At 43.3% G+C, this 18376-nt stretch overlaps 1 long non-coding RNA gene across 1 annotated transcript; it reads left to right on the top strand.

The window, feature by feature from the left end:
* The first annotated feature begins 2618 nt into the window (after positions 1-2618).
* Positions 2619-17810, top strand: LOC148145949 (uncharacterized). Its single transcript, XR_015760997.1, has 3 exons — positions 2619-2739; positions 12438-12488; positions 16230-17810. It is a non-coding gene; the product is annotated as an uncharacterized LOC148145949 (long non-coding RNA).
* Positions 17811-18376: the final 566 nt, after the last annotated feature.

Here is an 18376-nt window from a genome sequence, read left to right as displayed (position 1 = left end):
GGTAAAAATGAAAGAGGAACAAAAAATATAAAATGAAAGAGGAAAGAGGAAAAAAAATATAAAATGAAAGAGGAAAAAAATGCAGAGGAGAAAAAATGAAAGAGGAAAAAAAATGGAAAAAATGAAAGAAAATGAAAAAATGAAAGAAGAGGAAGAAAAATGAAAGAAGAGGAAGAAAAAATGAAAGAAGAGGAAGAAAAAATGAAAAGAAGAGGAAGAAAAAATGAAAGAAGAGGAAGAAAAAATGAAGAGGAAGAGGAAGAAAAAACTGAAAGAAGAGGAGGAAAAAAGAGCAAGAAGAGGAGGAAAAAGAATGGAGGAAAAAGAATGAAAGAGGAGGAGGAAAAAAGAATGAAAGAGGAAGGAGGAAAAAAGAATGAAAGAAGAGGAGGAAAAAGAATGAAAGAGGAGGAAAAAGAAGAAAGAAGAGGAGGAAAAAGAAGAAGAGGGAGGAAAAAGAAGAAAGGGAAAAGAGAGGGGAGAGAAGACTGAAAGGAAGAGGGAAAAAGACAGAAAAAGAGAGGAGGAAGAGAAGAAGAGGCACAAAAAAGAACGAGAGAGGGAACAAGAAAATGCCAGCAGGCACAAGAAATGACCAGAGGGCAACCGAACAGAACACAGAGAGAAAGACCAAGACAAGACACGAACCCTCCCCCTCTCCCCTCCCTCTCCCCCTCCCCTCCCCTCCCCCTCCCCCTCCCCCCTCCCCCTCCCCCTCCCCCACCTCCCCCTCCCCCTCCCCTCCCTCTCCCCTCCCTCCCCTCCCCCTCCCCCCTCCCCTCCCCTCTCCCCTCCCTCTCCCCTCCCTCTCCCCTCCATTCCTCCCTCTCCCCTCCATTCCTCCCTCTCCCCTCCCTCTTCCCCCTCCCTCTCCCCTCCCCCTCCCCTCTTCCCCCTCCCTCTCCCCTCCCCCTCCCCTCTTCCCCCTCCCCCCTCCCCTCTTCCCCCTCCCCCTCCCCTCTTCCCCCTCCCCCTCCCTCTTCCCTCTTCCCCCTCCCCCCTCCCTCTTCCCTCTTCCCCCTCCCCCCTCCCTCTTCCCCCTCCCCCCCCTCTTCCCCCTCCCCCCCCTCTTCCCCCTCCCCCCTCCCTCTTCCCTCTTCCCCCTCCCCCCTCCCTCTTCCCCCTCCCCTCCCCCCTCCCTCTTCCCTCTTCCCTCTTCCCCCTCCCCCCTCCCTTCCCTCCCCCCTCCCTTCCCTCTCCCCTCCCTCTCCCTCCCATTCCTCCCTCTCCCCTCCATTCCTCCCTCTCCCCTCCCTCTTCCCCCTCCCTCTCCCTTCCCCCTCCCCTCTTCCCCCTCCCCTCTTCCCCCTCCCCTCTTCCCCCTCCCTCTCCCCTCTTCCCCCTCCCCCCTCCCTCTTCCCCCTCCCCCCTCCCTCTTCCCTCTTCCCCCTCCCCTCCCTCCCCTCCCTCTTCCCCCTCCCCCCTCCCCTCCCCCCTCTCCTCCCCCCCTCCCCTCCCCCCTCTCCTCCCCCCCTCCCCTCCCCCCCTCTCCCCTCCCCTCCCCCCTCCCCTCCCCCCCCCTCCCCTCTCCCCTCCCCCCCTCCTCTCCCCTCCCCCCTCCCCCCTCCCCTCCCCCTCCCCTCCCTCCCCCCTCCCCTCCCCCCCTCCCCCCTCCCCTCCCTCCCCTCCCTCCCCCCTCCCCTCCCCCCCCTCCCTCCCCCCTCCCCTCCCCCCTCCCCTCCCCCTCCCCTCCCTCCCCCCTCCCCTCCCCCCTCCCCTCCCCCCTCCCCTCCCTCCCCCCTCCCCTCCCCCCCCCTCCCCCCTCCCCTCCCTCCCCCCCTCCCTCCCCTCCCCCCCCTCCCCCCTCCCCTCCCTCCCCTCCCTCCCCCCTCCCCTCCCCCCCCTCCCCCCTCCCCTCCCTCCCCTCCCTCCCCCCTCCCCTCCCCCCCCTCCCCCCTCCCCTCCCTCCCCTCCCTCCCCCCTCCCCTCCCCCCCCCTCCCCCCTCCCTCCCTCCCCTCCCTCCCCCTCCCCTCCCCCCCCCTCCCCCCTCCCCTCCCTCCCCTCCCCTCCCCCCCCCCCTTCCAAACCTCACTCGTCTTGGAGTGTCTTCGCTCGATTCATTGGGCAAATTGATCCACTTGTTGGATCAGCCGCTCAAACCCGTCAATTCCAAGCCCAGTGCCCTCACTCCTTGTGGGCATCATGCCCTTTGCAGCCCCTCCCAGTTTGCCCACCTTGCCCCAGCAGATTCATTGCCCTAGACTGTCCAGGCCTCAGGCTGAATCAAGGTAGGAATATTCATACAGCTCACAGCTCCTCACAACAGACAGCTGTGAATCCATCGGCAGCAAAGGTGGGGGAGTAATAGCCTGCAACGGCAGAAACTTCCAAATACACCTGCATTTGAAACAGGGGTCCTGGGCCACATAGGATCCCTTGGCAAACCACATTTCAGTCCATGGGCCACCTGTTGGACAAGCCTGAAATGGATGTCTGTGATAACGATGTAATAAATTAAGTTGCTCTGTGAGCACATCTCCTAATATTAGTTCTCAGGCAGAACTCTGTCTCAGCATTCATGTTATAAGAGGTAACATAATAACACAGGAACACATAACTCCAACTTGTTAGAACCATTTGGATTTCATTGACAAACACCAATGCCAATCTCATAGAAAGTAATTGCTTTGCTTTTGAACAATAATTGCTATGTCCTTTTCCTCCTCAGAACGTAAATGGAAGTTAGGTCCCTTACAAAGGATTTTATTCTGTTCTTGAGAGTTTCTGAATAAACACAGGTAACTGCATATTTTATTAAGCGAATTGGTGCATTCTAAGTCATGGAAGTCTAAGATTTTTTTACAAGTCCCAAAGAACCACCAGTGCTTTGTTAAACCACCTTCCTGGCCTCCTCCTTGTCCAGGGTGCAGATGCAGACAACTGTACCTTTGTGGGAAACAGCCCACTGCTCCCTTTGCTGGGCCTCAGATTAATATTGCAGTGACGTCTTGATAATATAATTGGAGCCCACTCTGTCTAGCTGGAGAAGGACTCTGCTGGTTTTGTGCATAGTTGTTGCTCGTGATTCAAAACTGCAGTTAGTCTGATTGGGATGGGGACTCAGTGGCTAAGTTCAGCCGTTCTATTTTAGCTACCTCCCCACAACCCCCTGCACTGCTACTGGGGGTTGGGGATTTAAAATTCCAGCCTATAACTTGAGTGAAGGAGGCAAGATGTGTTATTTTAGGGCTACAACCTATCCCTGTTAGGAGAATAAAAACAGAACTGTTTGCCTTGGGCTGTTGCTATATCTTTTAGAAACCAAGAAAGGGAACTTTTGGAATGTTGGACTTTGAGTGCATTTATTTTCTAACTTTAACATCAGAGTGAAGCTGTTTTGCTTGGATTCTAAACACCAATTAGATCGGTGATCTGATTCCTTAATGTGCTCAGAACTTGAAAACACAAATGCAAATCCCTTTGCATGGTTCAGTATGGTTTCCACGATTTTGGATTGCCAGTTAAAATGTCTTTAAATGCAAAGCATTCACCTTGGTGTAAGCCATGTGAGAATTTAAGAGAAATATTTCAGATGTAATCATCTGAATGTATTGTGAAAAGTGACTATCTATTGTACTGGTTATAATAAAAAAAATTGCAGTTAAAGGAAAAGGCCAAAATAAGATTAAATATTTCAAAGGAACTCTTATATACATAATACACTTACATTAAAAAATCCAACTGCTGCACACATTCCCAATCTGAACCACTTGACTTCCTGTTGTTACATTTTTATTCCATTTTTTCATGCAACTTTTTCCATTGTAAATTCACACGTCTCCATTTATAGTGGAAAACGGCTGAGTAAACAAGTCACATTGGCTGATGATTTTCCAAATTCTTCATGAAAATATTTTTCATGTGTTGTTTTCTCTGTACCCAAGATGAGTGTTTGGTCTATATTTCAAAAATTCAGTAAAGTGAAAGAGCATGTATTTACATCGTCCCCTTCATATTCTCAGGATGTACCAGGGCCACTTAAATAACTTGGAACCCTGAGTGCAGTTATCACAGAGTCATTATAGCATAGGACAGGGCTATTCAGCCTGCTTGTCTTCAAGCCAAGTTATGACAATCAGATAAACAGTCAAATGTTGTAACTAGTTAACCAGAACAGAAAGACACTCTCCTTTCTTTTCACTTAGAACAGGATTATATGTATGAACATTAAGTATGGTAAGGATTTAGAATGAAATGCTGCTGTTAATGATGGAATCATCCAATTGTACAGACAATTTGAGCCTGCTTGTTTGAAGAGCTATCCATCAGTTCTATTCCCTCACACTTTCTCAAATGCTTGCCGTCTTTTTCTTCTTGAAGTATCAAACAAATTCCCTTTTCCAAGCAACTCTTTGATCTGTCTCCATGCCCAAATCAGGCATTGCTCTTCATCCCTGACCAGTTGTGCCAAGTAATGGTCTCATTCTTTAGTCAATCACTTACATCTGCAACTTCCTTTCCCACAACAGCCCAGGGGCCTAGGATTTCATTTCTGACGGAAGTTTCGGCTTGGGATTTCACTACTGAGCTTGATAGGATGAGGTGGAAAAATTCCTAACTCTCACCCTCAATTCCAGCCCCCCCACCATGCCCAAATGCCAACCTATGTCATATCTTTGCCCATTCAGAAGGAATCATTTCTCATCTGTAATTGTCAACTTCAGAGATCCAACTGTGTGAGCAGTTAGGTGCTTGCCATGTTATTGTGGGTTAGGAAAACATGAGGACTGCAGATCCTGGAGATCAGAGTAGAGTGTGGGGTGCTGGAAAAACACAGCAGGTCAGGCAGCATCCGAGGAGCAGGAGAATCGACGTTTTGTGCATAAGAGAAGGACATTCTCCTGCTCCCCAGATGCTGCCTGACCGGCTGTGCTTTTCCAGCACCACACTCTCGACTGTGAATTAGGAGTCAGATGTATCCAATACTGGGTAAGAATGGCAGATTTCCTTTCCTTAATAACACCTCCACGAACCAAATGTGGTTTACCACAAATCTGGCAGTTTCATGCCACTATATTTTTCAAAACCCAGATTTATTTAATCAGGTAATTTAAATTCCCCAGCTGCCAAGTTGAATTTAAACTCACCTCCTCAATCATTAGGACAGGCCTCTGTTGGGCAACGTATCCACTACGCTACTCAGTGACTGCAAACATTGTTCCTATTTACCTTGACCCACGTTTTAAAAGACTTGTATGATATCATTCGACACTTGGCATTCTAACAAATAAAAAGACCCAGTTTTAATGCCTTCTTTTGCATTTGTCTGGCTGCGTTTTACTAGTTACTTAAAATAAGACACACTTCAATATTTCTCCTGTAGTGCTGCTTGTGGTGAATCAGAATGAATGCTCTGTATAGTACCTGAAATGTGATATCTGATGTGTGACTGGTAATAAATGTGGCACATAAGAAAACCTCGTGCTGTCCTACCACATAAAAGGTAAAATTGCCATAGTCTTACCAAACCATTAGGCAGAGATAACGGGTAGTGGTTTAACCTAAAGGTCAGACTCTTACAGGCGAGGGGAGAGATTGACAAGAATAATCCTTCATGGTAACTTCAGGCAGGGTAGGAATCACCACGGTGTTGGCATCACCATGCACTGCAAACCAGCTTTCCAGCAAACTGAGCTAACTGACCCCCCCTGTCCTACTAAATATTACATTTACTAAGAGCAGGTGCAGTCTTTAAGTAAATTGGGTTAGAATGCAGCAAACACTTGTGTGGATATACTGCAGAACCCGTTTAAAAGTTTGATTCTTGCATTCCATCCTTGTTTAAATTTTATTTTGTCAAGAAAAGTAGCTGAAAAAACATGTGTTTCCCTGCTACAGATTGACTGACCCGAAGGTGTAGAACTATGTTGCAACGGTACAGCTGCTGGAGTATGAAATCTAGGTATAGAATGGCAAGTTTCTGTAATAAATGTGGATGTAGTAATTTACAGTGGGAAAATAATGGCAGGAAGTGTTTTAGCGCACCTCGAAGAACATTTCAAGATTTCACATTAAATTGTTAAAATGCTCACAGTTTTCTGTTATGGTTTAAGATGTGCCTGATCCTTGTGCTGTGTTACTGATTTGTAACATAGTTGAGGTTATGAAGTGGAGTATTTCAGTTGTTGCCATGAATGGATGGAAAGTTGCAGGCAATGTACTCACAGTTTGCTGATGTGTGTTAATGGCAGACTTGGACAAGACATTTGTATTTTTCTTAAATGATATTAGGTAATGTGCTGTGTAGGGTTTGCTCAGAAACTCAAGAAAATGATGTTTGACATGAACTTGGAAGATACAGCAGTGATATTGGAGGACCCGTAGCCTGTGGTATTGCTTAGGTTAAAAGCCCATTCCCCCTACACTGATGTGATACGCTATTTTTGTGTGAATGCATACCGGTCAGCTATGGAGCTGTCACGATGTGCTGTACAAAATGAGGTATTAACGCCACAATGTTAACCCAAACTGAACTTTCAAAATCAAATTTCTTTCTATCTCATTTAGGGCTGAAATGAAGTGTCAGCTGCATTTTATTATCATCCCTACACAATGTTGCTTTAATGGAGCAGGCAAACTCCATTTCTCCAGGTTACATTATCACAGGCACTTGAAACCCCCTATTATCTTAAGTCAGATGGAAAACTGTCATGTGAGCCTTCACATGGGGTGTTGGCTGTTTGCTCAACTAGCAGAGACACTCAACCCAATTCAGCACAGACCAGAAATCAAAACTGAGACTCTCCCAGCCAGCCTTGGCTCAGCTATTGGCTGAACCTTTGGGGAAATGGAAACAGGTAGCTGTTTAATTAGTAATTTTGCACTGCAATTTCAACAGATATTATTCCCCTAACAAGATGGTAAATAAATGCTGACTGCAATGATTAAACAAAAATTGAGCCAATCATAAAATGTCACATATACAATAGGTCTCAGTGGTTCCTGAAAAATGAAGCAAGTGGCCTCAGGCTACACAACTCGTGAGTGTTGCAGGTGGCAATGAGTCAAGAAATGTGCATCAAGGGAGGTTTATTTTTATCTAATTGATTCTGCATCATATAATCTATTTATCCTGAACTAAAATACATAGCTGTATGGAGATCAAAGCCTTCATTAAGTTAGATTTAAGTAAATCATAGTATTGTAAGTGTGATAATATATTTTTCAGATTAGTCAGAAAACAAAAGTTAACATTCCCGTTATAGATCATTCATGTTTTCTAACTGTCAATGCTGATTGATTTGCTGCATGTTTTCAGCATTTTTCATTTATTTCAAATTGTGAACATTTGTATTTTTCTTAAATGATATTAGGTAATGTGCTGTGTAGGGTTTGCTCAGAAACTCAAGAAACTGATGTTTGAAATGAACTTGGAAGATACAGCAGTGATATTGGAGGACCGTAGCCTGTGGTATTGCTTAGATTAAAAGCCCATTTCCCCCTACATTGATAGTTAGAGCTCCCCAAAACATAACAGTGACCCATCTCAAGAAATCAGCAAATCAAGTGTTAATCCAGGTATATAATTACCACAGTTACTCATACTTATCCGTCTGTTAAGAATAATGTTACTCATTTTGGTTGGTTGTCTGTAAATTACTGTAAAGTCTATAAATTACTGTGAAAGAGGCAGGATGAATATAACTCGATATGTACTTGTGTTATTCTGTGTCCCTAACCAAGGCCAGCTAGATAAGAAGCACACTGATTACTCTAGCAGTATCCATGGAGATACTGCAAGTCTTAATGACTCTTCATCAAAGCTGAAGTGAAGTGTGGAGGGGGCTGCATTTATGCTAAAGTTCAGGAGGGTGGGTGCCATTCTCACATTCCAATCACTGTGTAAACTACTAACACCTTTTCACCACCAGCACTCTATACCCAGTACTCTCAGAATTACACCCCCACCCTTGAAACTACAGCATAAATGCTGCACTCTCCACATTTCACTTCAACTCTGATGAAAAGTCATCTAGACTCTAAATGTTGGATTGCTCTCTCTCCATGGATGCTGCCTGACCTGTCGCGATTTCCAGCATTTGTTGTTTTCAGTACAGATTTCAGCATCTGCAATAATTTGTTCCTACACTGATTACTCTGAATTAGATGTTGAAGGATATGTTTCATTTGCTTTCACATAAGTTTACATGAGACAATCCAGATTTAAGTTCATACTTTTTTTTCCTCAATGAGACTGGCCCTAGTGGTGAAATAAAACAGGGACAGGGCACAGAAGTGACCACTCTGCAGAGTCTATCTTTCATGTCCAATTGGTGTTATTTGTCCCACATCCACCGAGAAACCATGTTGGCTAGGTCAGAAATCACAGGTCAGTCAGCCCTAAGCTGAGGTATAACATCACTGACGTATGGGGAATAGGCAGGTCAGAAAGTGGCAGGGGCATGGAATTTGGGATTCCCATGCAAGCTGTGGAGTTTATACTGTGTATGTAAAGTTGTCAGTTGCTTCCCCCATTTGTAGACTTTGCCTCAGTCAGACGGGAGTCAGTGAAGAGTGAAGGCAGATTCCATGCTTGGAGGAGTGGAGAGGTGGTGGTGGAAGAAATGTAATTATTTGTGAAAGGGATCTCTAAAGCGACTGTGTACCATTGATTGATTTATGAATTCAATAACAGCCCTTGGACTGTAAAGACAAGTGTACAGAACAAAGTGTAGATTGGTATTTTATATAATTTGTTTTACAGAAACAATGTGGTCTCTTCCATGAATTTTGTATCTAGTTAAAAGAAATTGTGGTGCATGCATTATGAGCATAACTTATCATGATTTTGGACAGACGTCCTTCAGTATCAACAGAAAATTCATGCCATATACAAGTCCCACATATACTATAAACCATGTGAAAGAATTGAAAGTGAATTACAAGCCTTTATTCACCGTGTACTGTAACCTTGCACTCTATTTCAGGAATTTCCCTATCAACAATACTTATTAACAAAGTCAGATTGGAAACTGAATGTTTCCCTAAAATTGAAAGTTAAAAAATAACAGTTGATAGTGTTCTATGACATGTATACAATGTGAACAAGCATGGGAGTTTTCAGAAATTAGCATACACCACATTGTGATAAATTTACCCTGATGAAAACATCAGCAAAATTGTACTTACCTTGTCAGGATTTGTGTATCTGTCACCATGTCTTATGGAGGGCTCCACTTCAATTGACTATTTCTCTAAATTTACTGGAATAATATATTGTGTTATGAAAATTATGGCATCCCAATATTTAATTATAATAAATAATAATCACTATCATTATTTGGTAGTAAAGGACTTGAAAATTGCTGCAAAAAGAAACATTTCATCAAAACTATTTGTCTTACACTCAACAGGACAATTCTTAAGAAATACTAAACAAAAAAAACCAAAGAACTGCAGATGCTGGAAATCAGAAACGAAAATAGAAATTGCTGGAAAAGCTTAGCTGGTCTGGCAGCATCTGTGGACTCTCTCCTACATCAAAGACATCTCAGAAATGACTGCCAGACTACTCAGACCCCTTGGCATCATGGTAGCCCACAAACCCACCAATGCACTAAAACAGCAGTGACGGTTCTTCAGAACTGCAAGGAATACTACTGTAAGGGGAAAGCAACAGGGATACTGTATTTGAGGAAAATTCTGTTTGGTTGGCAAGTGGACTCTGATGGTAGATGCCTTGGAGAGTGTGTCAGTTGATGATCACTGACCATGAAGTGCAAGGCTTTGTTAAAATTCCTAACCAGGTAGGTTGACCTATGATTGGTCAATGAATTGCCCTGAGAAATGAACCAGAGAATGGCTGTCACCTATTTTGCTGAATTAAAACAACTAGAGTTCTCTCTGTCTGCAAACAGCAGGGCTCTGTGTGTTGATACATGTAACTTCCAGTACATGTGGGCACGTAACACAACTCCAACTGGCAATCTGAAATTGGTTGTCAACTAATTCTTTGTCACCTTTGTCATCACTAAACGAAACAAGTTAGAGGAAACCTTCAAAACCATCAATAATACCCTTACTGGCATAAAATTCACTAAAAAGAGGAGGAAAACAACAACAAACTGCCATTCCCAGATGTCACAGTAGAGTGACCAGCCAATGGGGAACTTCAAATCAGCGTCTACAGGAAAACAACACATACAGACCAAGTATTGAACTACAGAAGCAATCATCCCAACACCCACAAACGAAGCTGCATCAGAACATTATTTCAACGAGCCAACACACACTGTAGTACAGAGAAAACTCACCTATACAGTGTATTCAAAAAGAATGGGTACCCAATGAACACAGTCTGCCGATTTCTCAGCAAACCCAAACAAGCAGACAAAACATGACCAGAAGTCCTAGCCACTCTCTCCTACATCAAAGACATCTCAGAAATGACTGCCAGACTACTCAGACCCCTTGGCATCATGGTAGCCCACAAACCCACCAACGCACTAAAACAGCAGCTAATGAACTTGAAAGACCCTTTACAGACAACAAGCAAAACTAATGTCATTTACAAAATACCGTGCAAGGACTGTAACAAACACTACATTGGACAAACAGCCAGAAAACTAGCCACCAAGATACATGAACACCAACCAGCCACAAAAACACATGACCCTCTCTTACGTGTATCCTCACATACGGATGAGGAAGGACACCACTTTGACTGGGCCAACAGATCCATCCTAGGACAAGCCAAACAAAGACACGCATGAGAATTCCCAGAAGCATGGCATTCCAACCAGAACTCTATCAACAAACACACTGAGTTAGACCCCAACTACCACCCCCTGAAAAAAGGAACAGGAAGTGACTTCACCACAGGAAATAACATCACCAACCCAAAGAAACCCAAACATATAAATAGAAAGCAGGAATTTTCAGCATGGCTTTGCAGGAGGTCCACTGAAGATGTTACCTGGTAAGGTAACGAAATGTCTGGAAATGAACCGTCCAGATCAACAAGCAAACCTACATCCAAAACCTCAACCTGAGCTACAAATCTTCTTAAAACTCGCTAATTCTTTGTAAACTCAAAAATATTTAACAAATGTTGCCAATAGCAGAATCATATCTAATGTTTGACACTGTGCTGTGGAGGTTTACAAGCTTGGGCATGGTCAGCACCTTATTACAACAGTCAGTTTGAGGTAATCCACCAGTCTTTAAGATATATGACCTAAATACCTAGCATAGCGCTAGAACTGACATTCACAAATCAGGTTATTCTTTAGTGTGATAGACAGAATCTAATTTTGGCTTGACAGTAGAATTGTTACTGATGAACACCACTCCTCTTACTACTGAATACTGGCAGTGTGATACAGCTAGCTTCCTCTTATGCTCAAGTTCTGAGATACCTTACCGCTCCACAATAATCTGAGAGAGAGTGGGGACTTTGAAGTCTAAAAGTGATGGCTTTCGATCCAATTATGGTTTGCACAATATACAGCAAGAAATGAACCGATCTGCAAAACTAGTGTCATTTACAAAATACTGTGCAAGGACTGTAACAAACACTACATTGGACAAACAGGCAGAAAACTAACCACTAGGATACATGAACACCAACTAGCCACAAAAAGACATGACCCTCTCTAACTAGTATCCTCACATATGGATGAGGAAGGACACCACTTCGATCGGACAATACATCCAACCTAGGACAAGCCAAAGGATGGCTTTGATATGCCCTCCTTCAGCATTAAGTTTGCACAGTGAACAAATAGCTCAGGCCAATAAGGCCAGTCTTACAGTCTGTTGGTTCTAGGAGTGTTAATGCATATATTGACCACTGATGTTAGGTTTGTGGTACACATTGTAGAGAACTCCTTGTATCAAGGAAATGGGCTTGTTTGGCTGATCCATTTCAAAGGTGAATCTGAGAGTAAGAGTGAGTCAGTAAGATGTATAATGACAATATTACATGCACCTGCTGATTCCATTATAGCAAATGTATCATCCACATGATGGAAATATGCGACGGGTCGGAAGCTAGGTGTCACCTCATTGAAAACACACTTCTTGTGAAACCTAATAAAGTTGTTTGCCAGAGCCTAGTGTGGATCCCAAGGCAACACCATCTATTTGTATCGAGTTGAATTTGTTAAGGTTCATCACTATAATTAAAACCTTGGTATTTCTTGAGATTTGTCCTGATGAGAGTAAGATGAAAAGCTTTGAAAAATATGTCTTTTTCAGCAACACCCACATAATGGCAATGAACATTAAGGAATCTTAACAGATGTATTCGAGGAAAAGACTTTGTAAAGAAGACGATTAAATTGAAATAGTTTCAAAGCCCTAACTTGTTATTTAAAGTAAAGTGTTTGCATTTGAACTCCACCGTCATCTTTTGATGCATGCTGCTCATTGTTCTGCAGCAATTTTCCACTGAAAACTGTTTCATATTGAGAATTTATTTCCATGTTCTATGCAGAATCCCAGTTTGCCGTTCATTACTCTCCTCACTGAAGATTTGCAATTTGAGGTATGAAGCCACAACTCTGTCTCACAGCAATCCCCCACACTAACTGAGCAAATTGGGGAAAGACCACAAAGAGAGAGGGGGAGAAGGAGAGGCAGAAGAACAAAGCACAGATTTTGGGTGTAACAAGGACATAGAACAACGAACATTACAGTGCAGTACAGGCCCATTGGCCCTTGATGTTGCGGAACCAATGTGAAGTCGATCCATCCTACACTATTCCATTTTCATCCATATGCCTATCCAATGACCATTTAAATGCCCTTAAAGTTGGCGAGTCTACTACTGTTGCAGGCAGGGCATTCCATGCCCCTACTACTCTCTGAGTAAAGAAACTACCTCTGACATCTGTCCTATATCTATCACCACTCAATCTAAAGCTGTGTCCCCTCATGCTAGCCATCACCATCTGAGGAAAAAGGCTCTCACTGTCCACCCTATCTAACCCTCTGACTATATGTCTCAATTAAGTCACCTCTCAACCTTCTCTCTAACGAGCCTGAAGTCCCTCAGCCTTTTCTCATAAGACCTTCCCTCCAACCCAGGCAACATCCTGGTAAATCTCCTCTAAACCGGTTCCAAAGCTTCTACATCCTTCCTATAATGCGGTGACCAGAACTGTAAGCAATATTTCAAGTGTGGCCGCACCAGAGTTTTGTACAACTGCAGTATGGCCTCATGGCTCCGAAATTCAACCCCTCTACTAATGAACGCCTTCTTAACAACCCTATCAATCTGGATGGCAACTTTCAAAGATCTATGTACATGGGCACTGAGATCTCTCTGCTCATCTAACTACCAAGAATCTTACCATTAGCCCAGTACTCTTTATTACTGTTATGTCTTCCAAAATGAATCACCTCACACTTTTCCATGTTAAACTCCATTTGTCACCTCTCAGCCCAACTCTGTAGCTTATCTATGTCCCTCTGTAACCTGCAACATCCTTCAGCACCATCCACAATTCCACTGACCTTAGTGTCACCTTAGCAAATTTCTACACCCTAGGTCATTTATAAAGATGACAAACATCAGTGGCCCCAAAACAGATCCTTGCTGTACCCCATAGTAACTGAATTCCAGGATGAACATTTCCCATCAACCACCACACTTGGTCTTCTTTCAGCTTTCTGATCCAAACTGCTAGATCACGCTCAATCCCATGCCTCTGTATTTTCTGCAATAGCCTACCATGGGGAACCTTATCAAATGCCTTACTGATATCCATATACACCACATCAATTGTTTTACCCTCATCCATCTGTTTGGTCACCTTCTCAAAGAACTCAAAAAAGTTTGTGAGGCATGACCTACTCTTCACAAAACTGTGTTGAGTATCCCTAATCAACTTATGCCTTTCTAGATGATTATAAATCCTATCTTTTATCAGCTTTTCCAACACTTTACCCACAACCTGAGTAAGGTTCACTGGTCTATAATTACCAGGGTTGTCTCTACTCCCCTTCTTGAACAAGGGGACAACATTTGCTATCCTCCAGTTATCTGGCACTATTTCTGTAGACAATGATGTCATAAAGATTAAAGCCAAAGGCTCTGCAATCTCCTCCCAGGCTTCCCAGAGGATCCTAGGATAAATCCCATTTGGCCCAGGGGATTTATCTATTTTCACACTTTCCAGAATTGCTAACACCAACTACTTGTGAACCTCAATCCCATCTCGTGGCCTGTATCTCAGTATTCTCCTTGACACCATTGTCTTTTTCCAATGTGAATACCGATGAAAAATTTTAATTTACACTTCTTCTATCTCCTCAGTCTCTACGCACAACTTCCCACTGCTGACCTTCATTGGCCCTAATCTTTCTCTAGTCATTCTTTTATTCCTGACATACCTATAGAAAGCCTTAGGGTTTTCCTTGATCCTATCTGTCAGCAACTTCTCATGTCCCCTCCTGACTCTTCTTAGTTCTCTCCTGAGGTCTTGCCTAGCTAGCTCGTAACTCTCAAGTGCCCTAATGGAGCCTTCACATCTCATTCTAACATATGCCTTCTTCTTCCTCTTGACAAGAGATTCAACTTCTTTAGTAAACCATGACCCCCTCGCTCAATGACTTCCTCCCTGCCTGATAGGTACATACTTATCAAAGACTCCCACTAATTTTTTTCTTTGAATAAGCTTCACATTTCAATTGTACTCATCCCCTGCAGTTTCCTTCCCCATTGTATGCATCCTAAATCTTGCCTAATCACATTATAATTGCCTTTTCACCAGCTATAACTCTTGCCCTGCAGTATATACTATCGCTTTCCATCGCTAAAGTACACAACTGAATTGTGGTCACTATCACCAAAGTGCTCACCTACCTCCAAGTCTAACACCTGGTCTGGTTCATTACCCAGTATCAAATCCAGTGTGGCCTTGCCCCATGTTGGCCTGTCCACAGACTGTGTCAGGAAACTCTCCTGCACACATTGGGACAATCTCTGTGGGACAGCAGCATTCAGTCCTAGGGTTACAGTGGGGGGAGCTGCCAATGTTGGGTGGGAGTGATTTACAGCCTCAACCTGGAGATAGGGTGGGTCAGAGTGCTGGTAGGAAACAGAGCCTGGTCAGGTGATGGGAAGGAATTGGGCATCCAGTGATGAAGTGAGTGCAAAGGCAGTGGGGTTGGGGGGGTAGGCGAGGTGGAAGAGCGAAAGAGAATCCTTTGTTTCCAATTCCAAAAAAATAGCACTTGAATTATCCATAAGCCTTCAATGTATGGCTGAAGACCTCTGAATTCATAATGCTATGAACCAGGCCAGATCCCCTCAAAATATTTTGAGAGAGTAGCCCAGACCCTAATTTTTTTTTTAAAGGCAAATGTTAAGTGGATATTCCAGAAGTGATGCAGTTGGTCAAACCATTCGGCCTCAGACAAAACAGAATTTATTTAAACACTTTGGATGAAACACAAATAAAACAGAATTTAGAATAACTTAACCATTTGAAAACCCAACCGACTCAAGATTGCAACATAATGAAGCTGTTCCAATTCCTGCAATATCCCATAAACACCCCTTGGCAGTGGTGAATTCAAACACATGTTCTTACAGGCAAGAGACATTTCAGAGAGAAAGTTCCGGCACAACCTCTGCTGAAGCATGGAACCTCTCTTCGCCGTAGTGCTTCTTTACTACCAGCAGTTTTTTCTGACTGCTTGCTAAAACTAAACCAAACTAGAAAGGACCTGAACTGGGAGAAATGGTCACCCCTCTTTCATTGTACAACTGTTTTCAACAAAACCTAAAAGCCTTCTCTGATTGTTGATTTAGTCAGTTTCAGTCAGCCATTTCGGCACCACTGCCTTTACAACCTCACTAGACAAAAGCCAAGGACAACATAGCCTTGTTAAAGGGGCAGCATAATCAGAATAATGTATTTTGTAGCACTTCTTTAAGTGAAAACAAAATTGTAGGTATGAGGAGCAGATACGATAGGGGCATTTAAGGGCCTTTTGGATAAGCATATGAATAAGCAAGGAATGGAGGGATATGGACCAGGGACCAGCAGAAGGGATTTGTATAATTTGACATGATGTTTGGCACAACATCATGGGCTGAAGGGCCCATTTCTGTGCTGTACTGTTCTATAGATTCTAGGATTGATAATATTTTCCTGGAAGAATATGAAAAATAAATATCATATGTCATGTTGGATATTCGAGTTGAAATTTCATTGTGTGGTATTTATTTTTGTCACAGATACATTAATTTGAAATTCCTCTCTTTTGTTTTAATCAGGCTGATGACATGCTTGATACCTGCAGTCCTGCCATATCTAATCACAAAGGGTATTGGTCAATTAAGCAACAACTAACTAGAGAGGTGGTTCCATGACTAACCTCATCTTAAGTGATGGCAGACCCCAGCATGACTGGCAAGGAAAAGATTGAAGCATTCGTGAACACATTTAGCCGAAGTTATCACGTAGAACGTCACCTATTGTCTTCCTCCGAGAGTCCCCAAGTTAACTTGCTCCACGTGGAACCAGGAAATGCCTGAGAATGCTGGATACAGAAAAGGCTCTGGGTCCTGACAACATCCCAACTGCTGCAATTCCAGAGCTATGCCTCCAGCCAAGTTGTTTCAAGACTTTTACAACACTGACATCTCCCAACGAGGTACAAAATTATTCCTGTTCACAGAAAGCAGGAAAATTTCAATGCAACTGATGACTGAGTGTAGGTTGACTGGACAGTAATCAACAAAGTAATGGAAGAGGCCATCAACAGTGCAATCAAGTGACTCACCAAAAGCCTATTCACTAGTGTTCAGTCAACTCCACATTTCATTACAGCCTGAGCATGAACATGCAGAGAACAGCTGGATTCCAGAATTGAGCAGTCTGCGGCTATCCATGATACTAAGGTAGAATTTGACTGATTGTGGCATCAAGGATCCTAAGTAAATCTGTGGTCATTCAGAGTCAGGGGAAAGGTCTATGCTGGCTGCGGTCATTCCTGCAACAAAGGAAGATGGTTACATTTGTCAATCACCAATCTTCTCAGCCTCAGCCTGTTGCCCTAGGAAATGCTCACAGTAGTTTCTGGGCCCAACCACCATCAGCTGCTTATCCATGACATTCTCTCCAAAGTAAAGTCAGAACTGAAGATGCTTGCTAATTTGTTCAATGATTGCTTCATTAAATGAGAACTGTGAAATAGAACCAATCTGTGACCACCTGCTGAGAGACCTGAACAACATTGAGACTTACGGCTGATATGTGATGAGTAATACAAACACCATTCCAATGATTAGCTGCCGCGACAGAGTCGAACCCTTTGACATTTAATGGCATTGATGTCACCAAATCTCTGCACCATCAACATCCTGGGGATCATCACTGACCAGAAAGTTAATCAGAGCAGTCACATAAAAACGGTAGCTAAAAGAACGGTTGTGTATTCTGCAGCCCACCTCGACAAAAACTGTCTTTGATTTAGAGGCACAAGTCAAGTGTGGTCAATACCTCTCTCCTTGTCTGGTGAAAGCAGCTACAGCAACAAAGAAGGAGCTCTGAAGCAGCTAAGGCAAAGCGATGTGTTGGACTGGTATCAATCTCCTGTTTAAATGTTCACTTCCTCTATGTAGGTGCACTGTGATAACTTTCATTGGAGCAATTGCTTTGCTTCTTTCGGAGTATCTGATTATTACAGCTGCTCCGAAATGTCAAGTGCCCTCATTTGATCCTCTCCATTGTCAATACCTCACCCCCTGACTAAATGGATTCATGTTTTAACCAGGCTTTCTTGAGTTATTAAAATATTGTATTTATTAGTTACTAAACTCTAGAAGAAATAGTAGTGACATACTTCTCATTTCCAATCTTTTTGTCCATGTGAGTCCAAAATAACATAAACGGGTCTCAAGGCTATGCCAATCAGTCTGTTTGGGCCATTCATGAAGAGCGGATAAAGGAATGCTGATCAGTCTAGGTTAAGATTCCTGGATTTTTAGTTTATTTGAAATTCTTATGTCCTGGTTCCTTTTAATGGTAGTTGACTGGCAACATGTAGAATGAAGGAGTACTTTTTTCAGTCCTATTTTCTTTTGATCGGTTTTCCATCTAGCTGGTTTCTAGCATTCAGAACGAGAGATTCGTTTACTTGCAGTGCAGGGGTGACTAGTAGGTCGTTCTCTGATGGTTCATCACAACACACTAGCACTCAAACCGAGGCAAGTTCACATGAGCACCTCAGTTTACCAGCATGTCTTTGTTTCGCTTGTGTGTGTTGTCCTAGTCAAAGTGGTATCCTTCTTTGTCTGTATATATGGAAACCATTGACAGCGGGTCATGTCTTTCAGTGTGCATGTATCTTGGTGGCATGGTATTTTATAAATGATGTTAGTTTTGCTGGTAGGATCTGATAGGAATGTTATTTCCTTTC

This window comes from Chiloscyllium plagiosum, unplaced genomic scaffold, assembly GCF_037043375.1.
Source record: "Chiloscyllium plagiosum isolate Xiang-an unplaced genomic scaffold, Cpla_swu_hap1 HiC_scaffold_22, whole genome shotgun sequence".
NCBI lineage: Eukaryota > Metazoa > Chordata > Chondrichthyes > Orectolobiformes > Hemiscylliidae > Chiloscyllium > Chiloscyllium plagiosum.
Note: the sequence above shows the minus strand (reverse complement) of the source record. Positions and strands in the feature narration are given on the sequence as shown.